The 17,636-nt window shown below is 37.7% G+C and overlaps 1 protein-coding gene across 3 annotated transcripts in view; it reads right to left on the bottom strand.

Moving 5' to 3' along the window:
- The window catches only part of DIAPH3 (diaphanous related formin 3), a 4,946,160-nt gene that overhangs the window by 2,488,975 nt on the left and 2,439,549 nt on the right, over window positions 1-17,636 (bottom strand). The gene's annotated exons all lie outside the window — the stretch shown is intronic.

Genomic DNA, 17,636 nt, shown 5'->3' with positions numbered 1-17,636 from the left:
CTTGTTCAAAGAAGGATACCACCCAGTCATCAGTGGCTTGGAGCAACACTATTTCCCTTTCTTCTGAATAATCAGTACAATAAGCAGTCAAGCACTACACCTTCCCCCAGGATGGGCACATCCATCTTCACTACCAGCTCCTAAAAGCACCTGAGATGCTAAATAAACTTGGGTCATCTGAGCCGCAGCCAGGGTTCTATCCTCTTTCCCACCAGAACTGGCTAAAGAGCGACAACAAAAATGAAACCACACACTGTAGACTTCTGCTGCCTCATTGAGAGAAAAAAATGGCCACAGTAATGCATTACAACTTGTTGTTCACATTACTACTCTGGGCTTTTTCATACTGCATGAGACCTCATTCCTACTCCCCCAAAGATCCCTTCTTCTACAACTCCGATGTTTATGGGGCAAGTGAAAAAAATGACAACATTAATGTATTTCAATCTATTGCTCTCTCTCTCTCTCTTATACACAGACACACACCTGCCTACAAACCATATCAGTGATTGTTTCATAGGGCAAGTGAAAGTAATTGCTCGCGGATTTCATACAAAATCTAACTCCCCCAGAAGACAAAGACCTTCTACGCATATACCTGATTCACGACTGTACAGAAAATGAAAGAACAAGTGGCTTTAAATAATGTACACTACTCAAAGAAGCATACCAATCAAACCCCTCAACCCCTTAACACAAGAAATCTGGACAAAGTCAAAAATTTGGGGGGTAGAAAGAACCAAAAATAGGGACACAATTTAAATATTGCTCTTATAAACCCCAAAAGTTGATAGAATAAATTTGTTTGTGTTAGCATCCATTTTCTAATGGATATGAGGTCTGTAACTCAAATGTCTGTCTTTATTTAGTGACTTCAGTCCTCCATGATTTGCCAGAAAAACACAAATTTTATGAGAAATAGATAAAAAATATGAGGCAAAAATCTGGACATTCTGCAAAAATCTGGACAGTTGAGAGCTATGATACCAATGATCCTTCAACAATAATAATGCAACTATCCTGTGCTTTCACATACAGTCTGTCTGTCTTCCTACTTCCAGAAGACAGCCAGCATCTGTAGAAAGTAAAACAAACAACCTCAATAGTATAGCCAACATGCTACACTTAAAGATATATATATACATTATCCCCACTCCCCAAGCCATACAGAAGACCATTGTGATCCTCTCTTTTCATTAGTAAACTGCCTCCCAACCAAAAGCTACTTCTGGTGATCATCTCGTCTGTATGATCACAAAGAAAACAGAAAAAATAAAGGACACAAATGCATCTTATCTTGTCAGTGACCTAAGCCGACCTAACACCCCCCCCCCCAAAAAAAAATCAATCACAAAAATAAGAAGACATCTGCAAAAGAAAATCATTGAAGCTTGTCTGCTCCATTTCACATCTCTAGTCAAATTACCAGAAATCGCCAGGTAAGCAATGCAACTAGATGATCTTAGTAATCAACAGAGTGTGTCTCATTTCCACAGTGAAAGGACATGGATTGGCTATTCATACTTTCTTACTATGCCAGAACAGGTTGTGCTGAGAAGTCAATAAGTTGAACATCATGACCTTTAACTTCCAGATTCTATTTCATGAACATTTTAATAACAAGCTCCGTGGTACTTATTTGGCATCTACAATTATTTTAAATCCAAATAATTTCCCTGGACACAAGAAAAATGTAATTTTTAAAACTGCACCCATACTAATTTTAAAAATAAAAAGGACAAGTAAAACAGCTATCTTAGAAAACATGGTTATGTATTTTCAGTATGGTACTGTGTTAACTTGACTCTGGCTTCTAAAAACACACAATGTGATAAACATGAGTAATTGAATTCTCCACTTGTAAATGCATTTGCTTGACACTTTGAATAACAACCTGTGGCTCCAGTACTTTAGATAATAACAGCAAGGTTACACTTCACCTGGCAGTGCTGCATTTTTATGTACAAGGAAAGAATACTTATCAGATTTAATAAATATTTAAACTGACATTGAGAAAGAGAGTTAATAAATCCTGAACAGCAGGTCATCTCTGAAAAAAAACTTGCTATATTTACTTTCATCTTTTCAAATTCAGAATTTGCAATTAAAAACATATTTTGGAATGTATGTTAAGATTACAGACATTGCTATATATGTGAAAAGTAAGTGCATGCATTCAAGTTCTCTCTATTCCCTAGTGCTTCCATTAAGAACACATAATGTAACTGGCATTTTTCTTTACAGCTAATGGCTCAGTAAACCAATTTGCGGCTAGTCTAAGCAGCTCAACCTATGCTAAATGGTCCATAGCTCTAAATATATTCTCGATAAATTTATGCATGTGTTAAGTCTGCAATAATGGTGCACAGTGCAGCTAAATGCAAGGTATCTCTATGGTCCAAATTCACAAAGACAGAAGGCAGACTGGCAGAAGACTAATATGTACCATTTCTCTCTCTTTTCATTCCCATACTATATAATAAAAGTGGACTTCCAATACCAACAAATGAACTCAAAAGCAAACTGCCTCTAAGAGGCAAGAAAGAACTGCTAGGTTCAGTTATACATGTTCAAAAACTTAAATGGAAAGCACAGGGCAGACTTAAAAGAGAGCATTAAAATACAAAAGGCAAGCACAGAGACAATGAAAGTACCAAACCATCCAAACTTAGGTTTGCAGTCATACCGAAAACCAGATATTTCACATTAATTTAGAAAGCTACAAACATAGTCATACACACTTTCAAAACCTTACAGAAATAACATCTGAGGCACAATTTACAACAATCCAACATTAAATCCATTCAACCATAATCCCTCTTTGTTCCACATGGGGTTGAAGTGTCACTTCAAGAGTGACAATCATATAGAGCCAAGGTTCACACTGCTAGGTGGCTAGTCCTGGCGCAATTTTTCTTCCATACCACTCTCATGCATGCACACACACATTCGTATAGCCAACTTAAAGTACCCAATCCACCTACTGCCTGCCTTTTTGAGTGTGGGATTAAACCAGAGGACCTGGAGAAAACCCACGCTAATAGTTGGAGGACATGCAGATTCCAAATAGAAGGCACCCCTTGCAGAAAATTGAACCGTGAAGTGACAGTGCTATCTGTTGTACCACTGTGCCATCCCTGGAAGACATTGTGAAAATGAGTTATGATTCTAACCTATGAGCGAGAGTGATTATTCACATTCCACCTTCCAAAGTAACAATCTCTAGCTCACTCTATGCACCATTCTACATTTAATCTGTAGGTAGTGTTAAAAAAAAAATCTGGTACTAAGTACCTTCCAACCATTATGGATCTATGGTCACTGCTTGCACTGCATTTTAAAACCATAGTTATTCATTTTAATTGGGTAAATCTGAGGTCTTCTATTTCTGCCCTACAAGCTGACCGGGTATAACAAATTGTCTAAGCACTAAAATAGCTTCACCTCTGCACTAAACTATCTAAACATTAAAAAAAAAAAAAAAAAGATTTCTACCAATTACCAGATTACCACTCTGAAATCCCAGTCAATGATCAGTATTATTCTATCTTTAGTAACACAGCAAGCCAACAAATAACTTAAGAACTACATAAGGTATAAAGCTCACTCAGTTCAGCTGACATTTCCCCACGATGGTTAACAGGGACTCTGTTGTTAGTCTACAGAGAGTTTTACCTGGGAAAGGACACGACTAATGACTAAGTGATAACACAAAGGAATACATTATCAGGAACCTGATAGCTGATCTTCAAATGGATGGAGACTGAAAACTGTGAGATTACAACTACTACAATGTCAAGGATTTACTAAAACAGAACTATATATTTTATACATTATCTAAATTCTGGTAAAATGAACTGCGGTGGTGGTGCTGCGGTAGCGTTGTCGCCTCACAGTTAGACGTTGCACGTTTGATTCTAGGTTAGAGCGTCTTCTGTGTGTCGACATGCGTGAATGGGCGTTCCTTCACTGAAGGTTGTGCATTAGGCCCGGCAAGCCAGCACATAAAAATCTACTGCCAATCATTAGCGGACCAGAGTTCCGCTGTGGCGACCCCTAACCGGAAAAAGCCGAAAGATCTAAATTCTGGTAAAATTTTAAATCTTAACTGCGGTCACAAAGAAACAGCTATCCATGAAAGTGGTGACCTAGGGTTTACTAGCAAACTCAGAACTTGGCCGGGGGGAGGGGGGGTTGTTAACTGGCACAAAGTTGCCATATAGTAGCTACATTATGTACTTCAACTTTAAGTAATACAAGTAGTCTGGGGTGAGAGTTATGTATTTGGTCAGAGTCTTCATACACTATGCAGTAAAGGCTTAAAGTGTAAGAATCTCTGAGTTTGTGTATTACTCTGTATTCTTTCCTAACCTCTTCAAACAGTCTTCTTTCCACAGCATATTAAAAGTGCTGTCACAATTAAAATGATACTTTATTTCTTACAAAACATGAAAAACGTTTCCTGGTTCCCAGTGCCTGCCAACCATCAGCTCTCTTTGCCATCTACTGGACAACCATTCCCAGACCATTCACTCCCTATGAGCCGAGAACTGAAGCCATCAGGGCTTTTCTACTTATGGCCTTAATGTTTACAGGGGCTACTCTATATCTTCCCTGATACATGTGTGCTTCTACATACACATGCTGCCAAAGGCCTTCTGTGAAACCATGATATATTTGATAATTGTTAATGAAGGAATTCATACATTTTTCCAGATACTAAAATTAAACTGTCCTATGAAAAATGCAGTGCTCATCTATGTAACACTTGTTCAATTCTGTTAGCAATCTTGTCAGGCCAATTCCTATACTAATGAAAAGTAATATGAGCAAATATAATATTTTAAGGGAGGACAGATACACTTTATAAATTTGTACAATATATCACATAGAACATTAACTCCCTGCAGGGTGTTACACTGGTCCAATAAAAGATGGGATACCTAAAAGCACAGTCATATCTAGTGAAACTACTTCCATTACACTCACATGTGCATTTGCAACAACAACCAGAGTACATTTTTTCCCAGTGGCCAGCAATGGAAGAGTACATTTACAAAGGCAACAAAAAAACTGTTTGCGACCAAAACAAAAGGCAGACATCTGAATTCTTCCTGAAGAATTTCATTAATTCAGACAATAACAGACAAAACTTAGAGATGCCCCAGTGCTATGATATACAATGCATGCTGAACAGAAAGGTGTGTTGACTACTGTGATATAGTACAAGTTTATTCTCACACTATGGTGAAGAACAAACAAAATTAATCACTGACAAACTGGAAAAGCTGGGAAGTGATGACTTAACTGCGAGGAGATAAAAGACTTAAGGCACAGCAGAGTCAGCAGCCAGTTAATAAAAAAATGAAATCATTCCAAAACATTTTAATTTAAAAGCATCCTTTTGATTTATGACTTATTTCCTGTCAGCAAATTTTATTTGCTCAACTTGTTTGCTAACACACAAGAATAAAAATGTTTATCTTAACCACAGGTGACAAAGATACAACTATGAAAAGAAAATTATCAGACTGCCACCCCCCCCCCCCCAAAAAAAAAAAAAAATCAAGGAATGCAGCAGTCATGAACAAGAAATTTCACAGCAAGTGTTATATGAATGCATCTTTCAGGCAGAAAATAATTTTAATACTATTTTACTGCTGCTGTGAGTGTTGTAAATATACACAAATTAGCAAAATTTCTCCCATGTCATATTTTGAAAAGGATGATTCAAAAGAGAAATGTTGGATTTATAACTTACTGAACTATCTGAATTTTAATTAAAATGCTTTAATATACAAGTTCTCTGGCTACAACTGTAGATCTTAGCATCAATAAATGGTACACAGCAATACAAGCATGCTCCAGTAGCTTTCACTAAACATGTTCACCTCTTACCCTTAAAGGACTTGACGCTGAACAATGCATACCATTTGACCACCCATTTCCAGTCTCTTTTTTTTTTTTTTTTTTAATTTAGACTTACATGTTGAACATAAATCTGATAATAGACCTCCCTGGTGAAATGCCAGGTGCCATGGCAGCAGTCCTAGATCGATAACATAACTCAGTACTTAAAGATGTGCCATGGGAAGGCTCATCCATTCTATTACTCTTCACACCGATTTCAGGGCTTCAAATTATATGGAACTGTTCTGAATGTTTCTGTGCCTACTGCCACTGGCACAGCTAACTTACATGCCACAAACTAAGAACATTCTGTAGTACAGGAAAATTAACTTCTGACTTGGGGGTCACAGATTTAAAATACAGACATTGCTATTAAAAGAAGTACAATAAAGGTACATGGCTTGCTTCCTACAAAAGGTAGGTACAGATTTTTAAGTCAGCAGCCAGATAACTGACTTGAGCATCCATGCCTTGCATCTTGGCAGAGGTACAGCTAGAGTGGGGTGAAAGGTGCAGCCACCATGTGAGGAAGGTGCTAGTCTGCATGATTGGCAGATCCTGTGCAAACTGCCATTTAGAAATAAATACTGGTACTACGTTTGGGGTAAAAACTGAAGCACTGAGGCGTCAGAAATGGCTGTACACTTATCAACAGCTTAATTTCAGCTCTCCCAGTGTGAAAAAAGAACTGAGAAACAAGGGCCAATGATATTGTCACCTTGAGTAAAATTCAGTTACTGGCTATTAAGTACACTGCCAAGATGTCAGCTGTGAAGAAATGTTTACAAAATCTGTAAGAAACCCCCTGCTAAACCGGAAATATTCGGGAACTATTCTAAGGCTAACCTCCTGCTATTAAGTGAGAACCTGGCAAACTTTCAAGCCCCTATAAACCCTGAGAACACTTCTGCCTATGCAGAACTGTTTACAGAAACCCCATACAAGCATGTTAATAGCTGCATAGAGGGAGCTGTACCCATCAGGAAGAAGTACAGAACCAACTCAAAAAAACAAGCCACCCTGGTGGAATCACAAAATCAATCAGATGTATAACAGGAGGAAGAAAATTATGACAAAAATTAGGAGGTGCAACACCCAGCAGGATAAAACCACTCTCATTAAACTAAACAAATAACTCAGAGGACAAATAAAGCCTACCAAAGCCAGATTTGAGGTAGGTTTGGCCTCCCAGGCCAAGGACAACCATAAAGCATTCTTTAGCTATGTCTGCAACCTCGAAGGCAATACACAATTGTATGCAGAGCTCATTGTAAATGGAACCACCAATACTAACCCAGAAGATATATCAAACCTCCTGGCTGATAAATTCAGCTCCAACTTGACTCTTCCCTTCCCCTCAACCTTCCCTCAGGAAATATCAGATATAATCCCCCCTACTATCACTAGGGAACAGGTCCTTAATGCTCTCTCTAAGACCAAGAAAACTGCATCAAAGGGCCTAGACAATATCCCAGGATGCCTTCTAAATAGCATGAAACATGACCTATCAGGGCCTCTGGAATTACTATTTAACTGTAGCCTCCAAACAGGCTTCATGCCTCATGAATAGAAAAGGCAACAGTCATCCCTCTGCACAAAGGTGGGTCAATTACAGCCCGACAAGTCTCACTAGTCTTATATGTAAAGCCATGGAAAGAATTAGCATGGAGATGATCAAGAGAGATAAAGTAAACCTCCAGACACTGGACCCAACCCAGTTTGGTTTCCTCAAGGGCAGATCATGCCTACTCAACCTGGTGGACTTCTTTGAGAAGGTCACCAAAGCAATGGATGAGAGCAAAATCATTCACAATGCCTACCTTGACCTGGCCAAGGCATTTGACACAATACTCACTCGGGCACTGTTGACAAACTCAAGAGGTTAGGTACAAACCAATATGTCACCCATTGGATAATCAACTGGCTCACAGACAGGATCTAGGAAGTTAGAACTGGGGAGTCCACCTCTACAAAGAGGCCAATCACAAGTGGAGTCCCTCAGGGATCAGTCCTTGGACCGCTCCTTTTTGGCATTTACTTCTCAGAAGTCAAGGCCAATGTCAGTGGTCTCTGGTTGACTAAATTTGCAGATGATTGCAAATTAGCAGCTGTCATTGAGTCTCACACTGACACAAATGTTCCCCAGGAGGGGCTTACACAGAAACAACTGGTGTCAGAATCATGGACTAAAACTAAATGCAAAGAAATGCATAATAGTATCTTTAGGAAGTCATCCATCCCTGGTAACTATCATATTGACAACACCCCTTAGAGTTGGCTCAGTAGTCAGGGACTTAAGGAAACACATAGATAGTAATCTAACCTTTGATCATTCACGTGCCTGCAGTGGAGAGGAAATCATTCTATGTTGCACAACATATAAGCAAAGGTATGGCATCTAAGTCCAAGGAAGTCATTGTTCCACTGTACTTGGCATTCATCAGACCTATCATTGAGTATAATGCCCCCTTTGGTATGTACCTAACCAGGCATATCCAACAATTGGAACGTTCACAGAGGTTATTCACTAAAATAATACAGGACGTTAATAATATGTCCTATGCAGTCAGCCTCAAGGCCCTATCCCTGTATTCTGTCTCCTACAGGCTTTTGAGGGGAGATCTATGTCTGGCATACAGGGCATTGTCAGACCCCACTCTGATGGAACTCCTGCATATCCACAAAATAAACAGTACTAAAATTACCCATTCTAAAGACTTAAACCTTACCTGTGATATAAATTGGACCTGCTGGAGAGATAGGTATGTATCCCAAAGATTAACCCTTCTATGAACAGACTCCCCATCTATGTGAAGCAGAGATCCTCCCTAATCCAATTCAAGTGCAACTTGGACAACTGGATGAGAAACTTGAAATTAATCCCTGGTTTGGCAGCTACAGCTCTGATGCAAAAAGGTAACCTGTAAATGGTTCATCTTCCAGACCCATGCTTATCAAGGGTATCAGAATTTGTCAGAAATCTGGGATGCATGGCTAGGCTTAAAAAGGCCCTTGTGGTTATTAGCCTAGTAAACACCTATGAACCTATATTCAACTAGAAAAGGTGAAGAGAAAACACTGGCTAGGAAGAATCCCACAAAAAGCAGTTCAAGCTTCAGCTTTCTTACAGGTGTGAGATCCAAGCTGTTGTATCCAACTGTCTTCACAATATGTTATCCTGGAGTAACCAATACATTTTTATATTTAGAACAAGTTAAAGGGGAAATTAAGTTTAAACAGCAAAAATTTAGTTAGCAGACAGAACGGGACTCTGCTTCTCATTCGTCTGACAATAACTCATAGACAGACTTTGCCAATAAAACCTTGCCCATTGATGCAAGGGAAAATACTTGAGACACAAATCTGGAGTACCTTGGGCATGAACCAGCCTCTGATGTTGAAAGCTGGAAATGAACAGGAAGACAACCAGCAACATTGAAATTATCAGTGACACTGAAATCTGTGAATAAATCTGAGACTATAAAAAATAAATCCCATTTGTGAAATACATCTTTGCAAGAAAAGGTATCTGAGAAAGAAAGACTGGACTTTTGTTGACTTTGTTAAATCTGTGGTTGAACTGTAAAGCATACACCCCACTTTATGTCATTAATGTTTAGAAGGATACAAAACCAATTTATTATTAGTAGCATTTCTATAAAACATTTCATAGTATAGACTGCATGTTATACATAGTAAAGCAGTTGGTTGTAGTATGTAGTCAGTGATATTTTAAATGGGAGGAGTCCCTACTGTGACTGCTGTGTGTGTTATTAAAGTAAAGCACTTTTTTGATTGTAAGAATATAGGCTTTGCAATATAATTAGAGGATGATAGCTGGACAAAAGCAAGTCTGACAATGTGCTGTGATCTTGGGCTGCTGGATTGGGGTATAAAAGTGCACTGATTATATTATATGTACAATTAAAATATGTCCTCTAATTTTTACAAGGGTGAATGCCTACATTAAAGCTATTGGCTTAAGCTATAAACAAGTGTTTTGCAAGCAAGCAAGCTTAAAAATAAGACAAAATGATGAAAGTCTTGGAAAGCGCTAGTTTTTTTCCCATTAGCAAACGTTCAGCTGGAGTTAAAAAGTCTGCTGCTAATGCAGTTGAATATTCTGCTCCGAATGAAATTTACAAAGATTCGCTGATGACTACTTTTGCATGGAGATGAGTAGTCTGCAGGTGCAAGTAGTTAATCTTGAGAATTCTGAGGATTCTTTGCTGAGGGACATGCAAAATGTAATTGGTAACTTTAATTTTATGTTAGATAATGCCTGTGGGTGCTGCTGTCGATTTGGGCAATTGCTCTGATCTGGGGGATTAAACATAATTATTTGAAGTAGTACGTAATTTTGTGTGTTTGTTCTAAGTTAATACGGGTGGTTTGAAAATGTATATATATTTTTTTCTTTTGCTTTCAGGTTTACATTAAAAAAAAGTCTTGAAAATATGACATAGGTTTATATGGAAATAAAGAGAAACATCTGTATAAAAGATTGGCATGACAAAAAGTGTGTGCATGTAACACTAAAGCTGAAAATACACATTCAAAAAATCTGACATGTATAATAGGTGGGAACAATAGCTTTTTATTATAAAAGCTAAGGTTATCCATATTATTTTGGAATGTAAATGGCTTTACAGGTATAGACAAAAAGGAAAGAGTAGTGAATTATATTAAGAAATGCAGAGTACAAATAGCAATGTTGCAGGAGACACATTCTTAAAGAAATGAAAATGTGAATTTGACAAAGAAAGGATTTTAGGATGGATATTCAGCAGAATAAGCCGTGGTGGTACAGCGGTAGTGTTGTTGCCTCACAGCAAGAGGTTCTCCTGTTCGATTCTTGGCTGGAGTGCCTTCTGTGTAGAGTCTGCATGCCCTCCCCGTGGTCAAGTGGCCTCCGAAAGACATGTGTGAATGGGCGTGCCTTCGCTGAACATTGGGCTGGCAAATCGGCACCATAAAAATCTACTGCTAATCATTAGCAGACTGGAGTTCCGCTGTGGCAACCCCTAACCAGGAAAAGCAGAAAAGACAAACAACATCAGGGACAAAGGACAGGAGCAATTATTGTACTAACTGCTAGAGAGGCTCCACTAGTTACAGAAGAAAAAAAAAGACAATAATGGCAGATTTGTGGTAATAAGGGGCTACTGGGCAAGGGAGGAGGATTACACTAGCATGGATTTATATTCCACCAAAAACTGTTATGTAGCCTAAGAACATTTTGGGGAAAAGGTAAAATATAACAAAAGACTATATATTTTTGAAGAAATGTATGAAAATATTTAGTACTGAAGATGTGAATTTACATATTATTCCTCATTGAACTGTAACTGGGCTAGACTAGGTAGAAATTATAGCAAACAGATGGACTGACTGGAATAAATGGTGCTAGTTAGCCAGAAAATACAAACAAGAAATGTAAACCAGCACCAAAACATGACTGTTTGCATAAATATCCAGTTTTATTGCAGCAAGACAGGTAAGCACTTTCACACACTGAAATGTGCTTCTTCAGACAACAAAGCAGTTAAATCAGGCACATTATATAATACATTCATTTACTATAATAAAATAATTAACCTATGAAAGCACTGTTTCAATTAATCAATAAAACATTCTCATTCATTTAAAGAGGCCTCTGGCTTTCAAAGCCAGCTTAATACAGGCCCTTTCATTAATGCCAGGAAACCTGTCTGCCTACATAATAATAATCCATGACAGTTCCCTTTCCTCAGTAAAATTTCTAAAGTCACCACCCCGAGTATTAGGAGTCACCATCTCAATTTCCCTAAAACTAAATGTATGCTCTCGTCCATATTCAATATAATGCTTGACAAGGGCATTGTGTACATCACCTTTACTTATACTGTTACCATGCTCTCTCATTCTTTCCATGAAAGACCTGTTGGTTTTGCCTATGTAGAAACAATCACATGCTCTACACTTGACTAACTAAACCAGGTTTCTGCTTCTACAATCAGCAGTAACATTAAAACAAAACCTCTTAGTAGATGGATGAACAAAATCCACATATGGATCTATAAAAGTGCAAAATTTGCATCTCGAGCAGCAACACATACAAGGTCTGCTCACTGATTCTCCCTTCTCCTGTGTGGAATTTTTTGTAACACAACTGTCTCTTCAGAGACTTTTTGTTTTTAAAACTAAACCTAGGGTATTCACCTACAATAGAGCGAATATGTTCCGTTTGAGCAGAGGAAACAGATTTTCTGTTAATTATTTTATTATAGTAAATGAATGTATTATATAATGTGCCTGATTTTACTGCTTTGTTGTCTGAAGAAGCACATTTCAATGTGTGAAAGGGCTTACCTGTCTTGCTACAATAAACCTGGATTTTTACGCAAACAGTCGTGTTTTGGTGCTGGTTTACATTTGTTATAGGTAGAAATTATATTTCATAGGAACATATGCATTGGACTGAAAGTTTTGACATACATCAGTAATTTTATATTATTTACTGATAACACCAAAGATAACAATTCAGAGTAGTGAGGCAAACAAAAATTAGACACTAGGAAAATATAAATAGCTTCAGATGTTATAGCTAGTGAGTAGGACAAAATAAAAATGGAGTGTAAAAATAGGATAGAAATAAGAGAGATATTGTTAAGAAATAACATGAATTAATTAGAAGGGCTGATGCAGATTAAAGTATTGCAGAATAAGGGGAAGCTCTCAAACCAAGAAGAGAGACAAATGCAGAGTGCTAAAGAAAAAAAAATAAGACTGCTGTTAAGCAACTACTTTTGATAACTCCATAGCACAAAAACTTTTAGTACAATGACCTGGGCAACAGAAAGTAGAATTTGTTGTCACCAAACTTAGGGAGCCCTTAACAAGAAAAGTAACCAGAGATCCAGCAGAGGTATTACAGATATTTCAGAAATTTTAGGAAAATATGCATAAAGCACAGAAATGTGGAAACAAAAAAGAGCACAAATGGAAATATTAATAGAAGACTTAAATATGCCAAGGTTAGAGATAGATAAGGGTCAACAACTAATAGCTAAGATAGGAGGAAATGAGATAAAAAAGTGATGCATAATCAATCTTCAGGAAAGTCTCCAGGAACAGATGGCATTCCTGTGGAAGTCTAGAAGTAAGGAGGGAAGAAATTGATAAAGATCTCAAGGAGTTTAACAGTTTTTAAAAAAGGGGGAAGTACCAACATCTTGGAAGAAAGCTGTGGTGGGTGACTGCATTACCTAGAGGGTAAAGACCCATCAAACCCAGCTTCAAGTAGACCAATTTCCATTTTAAACCATTATTATAAAGTGTTTATGTCCATTCTAGCTAAAAGAATGGCAAATGCTTTGCCAAAATTGATAGATCTGTATCAATGTGTTTTTCTGGAGGGAATGCAAACATTTGACATTAATAAAACAATGGCAATCGAGAGAGAAGCAGAATGTAAGAAAATGACTCTATTGTTAGTGGGTTTTGATGCAGAGAAAGTATTTGATAGATTAAGCTAGGATTTTATGAGTAGGGCAATGGAAGGGAAGCATTCTTATTCCTCAATACAATGATAAGGCTAATTAGATGGATATATGAAGTATCGGATGCAAGAATTAAAGTGGGAGAGTTCCTCTCTGATAATTTGTGTTTACTCCAAGGAACAAGACAGGAATGACCTCTTTCCCCTTTACTTGTTTTAAATTTAGAGCCAAAGGCAAAGAAAATAAGGGATTCAGAAATGCAAAGACGTAATTTGTATGGTACTCAAGAAAAGCTTGATTCATATGCAGATGATATTTTACAGCCGATAAATCCAGAGAATGACATTTCATTGTTATGGAACATTTTGAAACAACTTCTAGTCTTTTCAAGATATAAAACTAATGAAGGTAAAACAAAGGCTATAGCCATAAACTGTACCCACACGTGAATTGGTTCAGCTATGCACATATTTAGGTGAATGGATTAAAATGGCAAGTAAGGATATCTGGGAAGAGACTAAACTAAGGATAACTGTAAAAAACTGAGAAACAAAGCTCTTTTTTGTGGATTTATTAGTGAATCAAGCTCCTAAATGCTTTATCTCATGCATTGGTCCCCACATATTATTAGTGGCGTGATCCCAACTATTCCCATTAAGGATTACATACAATGGCCATGGTATGTGTAAGGCCTATCTCTTAAGAATGGGATAGGTTAATTCAAGCACAAAAGGGAAATTACCTAGGCTCAAAATAGTCCAGGTAGAGCAGGTAGCCTACTACTTTACCTGTGAACCTATTTGGATAGCAAGATGCAAGCAATGAAAATGTTTTTAGTCCCTTCAGGTTTTTTATATATGGTTCAGGTATATTTTTATGAACCAGCCCAGAGGTTGTGGACAATAATTCATAATGAGTTGAAGTGAGATAAGTTGATCCTTAAAGTAGAACAAATAGAACAAGGTGGTGTAAGATTACCTGATTTGAAGGGATATTTTAGAGCTACATAGTTAAGGCTCATATACAAAACACAAGCAGAAGGTAATAATTCAAAATGGAGGGGATAATGAAGAAGTGGGGGGGTTAAAAAAGAGGGGTAGGTGTAGATCCTTACAGAATAATAACCATACAAAATATTATATTCATAAAGTAGCAGACAGTATTCTAACTAAGCCAACAGAAAAATGGAGAAAGGATGTTATGGAAATAGGGATGACTGCAAGTAAGGATGCAGAAGACAGGCAAAATGGGACTGGAATTTACTGGAGAAAAATGGCAAAGGAACCAAAGTCATCATCTTCTTCCGGCTGTTCCCGTTAGGGGTCGCCACAGCGGATCATCTATTTCCATTTCTTCCTGTCCTCTGCATCTTGCTCTTTTCACACCAACCGCCTGCATGCCCTCTCTCACCACATCCATAAACCTTATCTTAGACCTTCCTCTTTTCCTCTTACCTGGCAGCTCCATCCTTAGCATCCTTTTCCCAATATATCCAGCATCCCTCCTTAACACATGTCCAAACCAACGCAATCTCGCCTCTCTTGCTTTGTCTCCAAACTGTCCAACCTGAACTGACCCTCTAATATACTGATTCCTAATCCTGTCCATCCTAGTCACACCCAGTGCAAATCTAACGAGTTGGCATATTTTAAAAATTCTCTACACAGTACTGCGTCAGAAATATTAGGCCATTGGGCAAATGGCTGTAACTAAGGAAATGCTTCTTTTGAGCTGGTACACATGATCTGAATTGCCTATACCTAATAATGTTTACTTAGTTTTATTCTCTAGCCTGCCAAAAAAAAACAATTACTAGAAAATGGAAATCAAAGTGTAAACCAACTGTACTTGAAGTATTGAATATTATTAAAGAAATAAACTGAAAGAGGGATCATTAGAAAAGAGGAGGAGCAAGTTACATAGAAATAAATGAAAATTGTGGGAGCAATGCATACGGAATAACGTTCAGGAGGAGGAGTTAGATTTTACAGAAGGCAGGAATTCAATGTATGTAATATTGGACTGATACAAGAAAACTTACATCTGATGTATAATGCATTAAAATGGAAAAAATGTTAATCTGGTATGTTTTCTTTTCAGTTAATGTATATTTGCCTATGTATTAAGTGATAATTTAATAAAGGTGTTTATTATTATTATAATTACAAAACAAAAATAAAAACTTCTTTCAGCAGTTCTGGATTTGGAATTTACTGCAAAAATTGTTTCTCGGAGCTTATAAGCTTGAGCTGCATATTCAATATCACCTTTAGTACTTCAATTAGAAGTGCCTTGAAGGCAAGACAAAGGCCATCTCTTACCTATTTGTTGGTTATTGAATACAGACCAAACAACTGCAAACATTCTGGTTACATCATATTACTACATACATGAATATGTTTGGTACATTTCCACTGAACACCAATACTAGCAAGTTACCCTTTGTATATTACAAAAATTAGGGTTTAGTCCAATAAAGGTCCAATATAAGTTAGATACATCTTAGTGAAAAGTTCAGGTGGCTTATATCATACCTACCACTTTAAATGGCTCTTTTCACAGATTCCACTTTACTTCAAAATTCAGATTCTTATGAATACCACCACCCAAGCCCTTGAAAACAATACCCATAGTCAACAGTAATAACCACAGGTCACACAGCCCCAAATAACAGTTTTGCATTTGTTGGCTTTCAGGTGAAGTCTATGACCTTTAAGTCAGACACAGGCTTCAGTAAGACATCAATTAAGGGATGGGATATTCTCTTGCCTAGAGATGATATTTCCCCATCTTAATACTGTCTGCAAATTGTGGCTGCCAATGTTTCCTGATTGTTGCAAATGTCGAACAACTGAATTAAATACCCAAGACAGAACTTCGTGGACCCCATGACAAAACAGGTGACCAATTTGAGTACTGACCTACAACATGAAGTCTCTGCTCTCTTCTAAACAGCCATTTTGAAGGATATAGTGGACCTGCCCTTCATACCATCATGTTGTTCAAATTCTAATAATGAGCCATACTGATGTACTCTCTTAACAATTAGAAGTCATCATCATTCAAAATATTAGCAAAGTTCAAAGCTAATAGTTCCAAACAAAATAAAACATCACTCTTCTTGAGGGGCAAGCCTCATTATAAACCCTAAAACTCCTGCTTAATATAATAAGCTGCAAGACTGCAGCAACCTGAAGAACAGAACATGGAGTTGGAACTACTCCAGAATGAAAAGGATGCATTCAGCTATATAATCATCAAAAGCCCTTGGAAGGATGTGTGCACCTGAGTCACACAGGGATGGTATAGCTTGTTCCATGGACACCAGTAAAACCACCTGCTGTGCTTCAGGAAAGACAGGTAAGGCTGCTTTTTTACAACATCCCTTATAGAAGTGAGGGACTGAGGGATGACCAGAATGGATAGCCCATGGCTTGCCACTTTTTCCTTGAACAGCTGAGGAGGTTGGGCTGTTATAGGAAATCTTGAACTGCCCCTGATGCAGTCATCAAGGACACAACTAAGTAGATTTAACAGTTAGCTCTCACCCAGTGAATGAGACGAGTGGGCCATTTGACCATGAAGGGTTGGATTAGGCAGTGGGGCAAAACAACTAGCCCTACTGCAACAAGAAAAATGAATATTGCAGGCTAATGTTAATGTTGCAGAATACCCATGTACAAGGTGAACAGTAGTGCCTGATAACTGTAAACAGACCATAGAATGTGTGTGTATGGGGGCAGAACTGTTTAAAATTTCTAGGACACTAAAAATAAATTATACCTAGGACAAGAAGAAAAGGATACATTTCTTTATCTAATGCTTATGCTGGCATACAATCTACTGAGATGGGTCCCTGATGTCTTCCATCAACCATATCTCCTGATATAGCAATTTATATTGGTTTATCAATAAGAATGTACAAAACCTTACATTATATACAGAGTTCAATTCAACTGCACCTTGATCAGCTAGCAATTAACCATCAGCAACTAATTCAGACTGCTTACTTCCTTTTCTAGTGATCCAGAACATATTCTAAAGAGCATCACTACAATTAATTTTTAAAAGTAACTGGATGTGACAACTTAAAATGGTGATCAAGGTACAGCCCGGATGCAGTTCTCTCATAGTCACACCAACACCCCAAACGGCATATGTTTCTGGACCACACACTTACTGTAAGAAAAAAACTCCAATGTAACATGCAAGACAAAAACCCACTTCATCAATCAGACATTCTGA

This window comes from Protopterus annectens, chromosome 5.part1 (assembly GCF_019279795.1).
Source record: "Protopterus annectens isolate FY-2018-M chromosome 5.part1, PAN1.0, whole genome shotgun sequence".
Classification (NCBI taxonomy): Eukaryota; Metazoa; Chordata; order Ceratodontiformes; family Protopteridae; genus Protopterus; species Protopterus annectens.
The sequence above is the reverse complement of the archived record's forward strand: the minus strand, read 5'-3'. Positions and strand labels throughout refer to the sequence as shown.